Source organism: Akebia trifoliata, chromosome 13 (assembly GCF_017979445.1).
Source record: "Akebia trifoliata isolate Shusen 1 chromosome 13, ASM1797944v1, whole genome shotgun sequence".
In the NCBI taxonomy this organism is placed as follows: domain Eukaryota; kingdom Viridiplantae; phylum Streptophyta; class Magnoliopsida; order Ranunculales; family Lardizabalaceae; genus Akebia; species Akebia trifoliata.
Window position 1 is genome coordinate 13,045,862 of NC_141387.1, and position 5,636 is coordinate 13,051,497.

At 34.4% G+C, this 5,636-nt stretch overlaps 1 long non-coding RNA gene across 1 annotated transcript; it reads left to right on the forward strand.

The window, feature by feature from the left end:
- Window positions 1-3,304: 3,304 nt before the first annotated feature.
- LOC147387914 (uncharacterized) lies at window positions 3,305-4,586 on the forward strand. Its single transcript, XR_015171611.1, has 4 exons — window positions 3,305-3,750; window positions 3,860-3,916; window positions 4,156-4,335; window positions 4,459-4,586. It is a non-coding gene; the product is annotated as an uncharacterized LOC147387914 (long non-coding RNA).
- The last annotated feature ends 1,050 nt before the right edge of the window (window positions 4,587-5,636 follow it).

Sequence of the window (5,636 nt, forward strand, 5' to 3'; positions counted from 1 at the left end):
ATGGTCATGTCAGGCAGATGGGGATGGGAGTGAGACCCTCAGCGTTTTCCGGACCCCAACCCACCCGTCAAAAGTGTATCTCACAGGCCATTGAGGCAAATCATTGTGGTGATGAGGTATGCCGAGAAACCGCTGCAACAAACCGAGAAATGATTGAATTTCAGACAATCATGTTGATACAATTCGAAGCACTGATGTCATTTATGAGTCAGCAATTTGGTCGTACCGTAAATATGGCTGAAGTACTTCGGGGTACACAAGTAATAACTTGTTATTCCGCCTTCTTAAATAAAAAAATTTTAATTACATTTTCTTGTACTAATAGTTAAAATAATATTGTTTGTAGGCTTCCAATGAAAGCGATCCACAAACCTCTGTTAAGCAATAATAATTTGATTTGCAAGCTTTTTTTATAATGATCGGTGATCAATTTTTTCTTTTACAAGTTTCATTACTTGTAACAATTTAACTCTTCTTACCTTTTGTTAAATAGAAATCAATGATCAATATTTTATTTTCTAAGTTCTGTTAATAGTAATAATTGGATCAACAAACATTTGTTTATCATGTAGGAATTATCAACTTTTTGTATTGCAACTTTCATTAGTGATAGTTGAAGATGTTACAATTGTTCAGTTCCATGTAAATGAAAATTAGACAAAAACTTGGTCTTGAATGTGTGTATCGTGTTTTATATATATGGATTGATATCTAACACTTATTAAGTAAAACCTTTTTTAACTCCGCCAATGTAAAATTAACGTTTTACATTGCCGGTCCCAAGCCCAGATAAAGGAGGAGGGAGAAGGTATGCCATGGATTCATCACTGTGAGTTTATTCATCACCTCAAACTAATGGTTTACAATTGTAATTGTTCCTGTTTATCTCATATTTCTAATAAATTCTCTGTACTTTGCAAGCTTAGCTACTTTTGGATACAGATTGTAACTTTAAGGCCATGCATCACCACACCAAGAAATACGTTGCTCTAAAAGTCATGTAATTTGGTCAAAGGTACATTTTAAACGCAGCACAATTTGAGTTAATCAATCAGTTCAAACACATATTGATACCCATATCTTTGAATTAGTAATTGAATCTTGGATGTACTAAAGCCATCGCTCCTTGAGGCTCTTTATCCATAATCCTACTTTGATTTCTTCGTATCTTTTTTTAGAATTTTTATTTTTTATGCCTCTTCAATAAATCTTTTTATTGATTAAGAAATTTTCCATAAGAGCGATAGATTTTAAGTTGAGGGATTGATTTTTTTTTTTTCAATGAAGAGCCCTTGTGTTTGTTGCATTAATTCATGTTGGAGCTAGCTTTCTAATTTACATCATATGTGCTATATTTACAGGTTCTATGGGTTTGCATCTAAGGCACAAATGGATCCAACTATTGAGGTGCATAAGTTTCTCTTCTTTTTATGTTTCATAAGAGTCATGAAGTAGGAAAAATCCCTTACACAGAAGGGTAGCCCATGTTAGGCACCTATATAGCATCAGGAAAATACACAAAAGATCTTGCAATCAATAACACATGCTTTCATTGTGCAGTACACCAAATAGCCTAATTTAGGTTTGTGGGCTTGATTAACTAGTTTTATTTTGAATGGGCATTGTTGGTGCACATGATATGTAAATTCAAAGCATTTAATGCCTCAAAGAAGTGTCTTTAACTTCTTGTCATAACCTTCTATTAGTGCTTTTCAATGGCATTGAGGGGTGAACTTCATGTTGGAAGAATGGCATAAATTACTTTTTTTCAAAAGTTATCCCCTCGTCAACAACTTTGCCTTCTCTAGCTGATGCATTCTTGACAATCCTGCCTGAAATATTAACAAAGGGTTGATTTTTTACTAACCATTACAAAAATAAATTTTAAAAAAATTACCAAACGATTTAACTCGCTTAATTGTCCTGCATTTTAGGCTTCTTTTACATTTAAATAAGATTTAAGGGTCTTTAAGAAAGCTAATTATTTGAGTAAGTTCTGCCTACTCTCGTCTTTTGTTATTGTCGTGCTTTACTCTTTTTTTATGAGCAATTGAATTTTCATTTTGACGTAGTGTTGTAAGCATTGGATTATTAATTGTGAGAGCATCCTATAGAAGCATTTTGTAATGTAGATTACATAATGCGTTCTTGTTTTCAAGGACATATATTGATAAGAAATGCCCATTTACTGGCAATGTTTTCTTAGGGATGTCCATGGTGAATCTCTTGCTTTTGACACAAGATTCTTTGAAGGATATTTTTATTTTTTGTTAGATAGAAAGCAAAATAGAATGTTTTCCTTTTGGAAGGATCATTATTGAAGGAGGTGCGCATTGCTAGTTAAGGCTTAGTTAGAGGGTCTTCTGTCACATATGTGAGACTTCAAAGATGAGGGGATGCTCCACCTTATGCGTTCAATTTTGGTGATTTCTTAGGTCAAAATCGATAAAATCAGATTCTGATGTATTCATTTGGATGGTCAGAAAAAGTTGGTGAACTATCTAGTTGTTTATGGATATTAAATAGGGACATTTTGGCTTGATGTCTCCTTGGGGTGAGCCATTGAATGGTGGACCCCAAACCCTATATATGTCCCACTTTTATAGCACTGGCAGGGTGGGATGCCTTCTTTTTGTCGCATCTTTATTCAATTATTTGTTTTTATTTAGTATATTAACCTTTTTGGGGAATCTATGTTTGTTTGATGCGGTGACAATCAATGGTTTCCATTTTTTTTCCGGTCAAAACCCATTTGTAAGTGTAATTTTCATATATGATCTCTGTCAAAGAAGGACAAAAACAAGCTTGCAAAAGTGGGCAGTAGAGGATGCAGCCGCTTGCAAAAGTGTGCATTTATAGTAGCTCCTGTAGACAGTCCACAAATGCAACAGAAATGTGCTTTGTAGGATGCAATTTGTGATTACTCTACGACTATAACACCAACATAAATGCAATAAAACTGTTGAGGAACAGTGCCACACTACGAATAGAAACATATCTTGACATTAAAAGAATATGCAGCAAGACTGAAAGCAGTGACACTTCATAAATGCAACTTGTGATTAGTGAGTGAACTTGTTAACTTTAAAGTAGAAACAAATTTGTGCCAACAGAATATGTAGTAAGCCTTCAGAGGCCGTGAGACTTGCATTTAAGAAATTATTTGGAGCTTAGATGCATTCCCATTTTCTGATGTTATATTATAGATAAAAAGGTCAGGGCCATTGAAAAAGCATAATAAGACTGTTAAATATTAAATTGAAAAACTTCTCTAAGACATGTACAACCTAGAAACATACAAGTCTGAGAGTGATACAAATGAGAGGTCAAATATCACCTTAGAAAACTAGACCCAAGGACAAACATCTATACAATAGGAATGTTGCATATAGTTTACTTGAACTATATCATCCAGCCTTGGTATATTTTTTAATACCAAAAATAAGATAAAGATAAATTCAAAGCTTTTATCCTAGAGATGAGTTCATGTATGTCCACATTCATATCCACATTTGTGTTCAATACACCCTGTAAATGGAATGGTCACATGGAATCAATACAGATAGCCAGATTGATGAACATGTTTGCAAGTCTGAAGTGTGGATGCTTAGGACAGACCTGTTGGTGGGTTCTTATGCACTCCTTGAGGGAAGTTACTGTGGCATCATGGTTATCTGGAGTGGAATGAAGGAAAAAGTAGACAAAGATTAAGGCTATGAGGAAGATGTTTCCCATAGAAGCAAAGGATTGGTAACATTTTTTGTTACCAATCTAGATTTAGCAAAATTATTTCCTTCAAGATCAATCACAGATATTGCATATGGATAAATCTAAACTCATTTGATTCTTATTCTTTCAGACGCTGAAGTTAAATGACCAAGACTTCCTTGGAGAGGCTAGTTGTGTTCTGTTAGAGGTAATTGCTTTGGTATTACTGGGATATCAGTGATGACATTGCATGCTACAAAACTGTTGTTTTGGGATGAAATCTATGCCCATGAAAATTAACATCTTGTGAGTTGTGACTACATCCAAACAATTATATATGCATGTGTACACGGGCATGCAAATTACATAATTTACCTATAGTCATCTCATTTTGAATTGTTTGGAGATTATCATGCTCACAATATTGTTTTTCTTTCTTCATAGCAGATAGTGACTAAACATGGTCAGAGTATGACACTAAGTCTTCAAGGAAGAAACGGGCATGGTGACCTGAAAAATTTTGGGAACTTGACCATCCATGCTGAGGAAACAAATGCTTCAAGGCAAGCTTTTGTGATGATATTCCACTATTCTCACTTCGAAAACAAGGATCTCTTTTCTAAAAGTGTATGCATTTTTAACGTGATGTCCTTTATGAAGGTAATTTTATATATATATATATATATATATATATATATATTACTCATGTATATATAGGTCTCAAAATCAATTTTTGTTTTCTTTTTGTAGGACCCTTTCTTAAGAATATCTAAGATTGTTGAGAATGGAGGTTCTGCCCCAATTTGTAAGACAGAAGTGGTAAATGACAACATCAATCCAACTTGGAAATCAGTATGCCTGACTACACCGCAAATTGGTAACAAAGCAAGTTTGTTGCTTTTTTATTTTACGATTCTTTACGTGTCTTGATAGCATGTTAAATAGCGAACATAATATGCCACACGCCTCTATAATTTGTAATGTCAAGTAACTCTCAATCTAACTTGATATGGATGCTTGCAAGTTTCAAAACCATGAATCCTACTATCCTGGTGTTTCGACCATAATGTAGATAACAAAATAGTGCCTTGTGTTGTATGCTTATATTATTTGCTTCCTAACAAATTTTTGTTTGATGCAGGAGAATCCCTTAGTTATAAAGTGTTTTGATTTCAATAGCAATGGCAAGCATGAACTTATAGGGTAACCAATTAATGCTTGGGCCACATTACTTAGCTTTCTTATGTTGTCAGTTTTTTTATTCCTAGTTATATAACATTTCATCCATTTAATCCAACATAAAACTTCATATCTCAGTGGCAGAATTGGAAAGACTTCACAAGGAAAAATTGGAGAAAAGTTACACAGGGGCCTTCTGCTCGGAAGGACCATATGAAGGTAATCTTTTTTTAATGACTTATTGAATGAAGTTGTTGTGTCACACTGCTTATGTTACAACATTTTCTCTACAGACACTTAAGGGTCAACTTTTCGTTGATGGGTGTTTGTTGAGAAAGCACCATATAGGTTTTTGGACTATATCTTTGGTGGATTTGAACTCAATTTTATGGTTGTTGTTGATTTCATAGGTATATAGCTTCCATGCTGTACAAATACAGATTTTCTTTCCATTACTGCCTAGTTCATGTAGGAATCCGGCCTAGTTCATTTATAGTTAGTGGCATCTTGCCTGCTTGCGCAACTGTGGAAGATTCATGGCTATGCATTGGTGGCTGGAGTCGAAGAAGACATATTCGTGAGTAGCTCTCTTGTTGTCATGTATGCTAAGTGTGGTTCCATACATGAAACTGGGACGTTGAAGGTAATTTGAAGGTAATACTTTAAACTAACATTTGGTTGGATAATTTGAAGGTTGATGCCATTGTTACAATGAACGATGTATTAACTAATTTGAGAACCCAACCTAC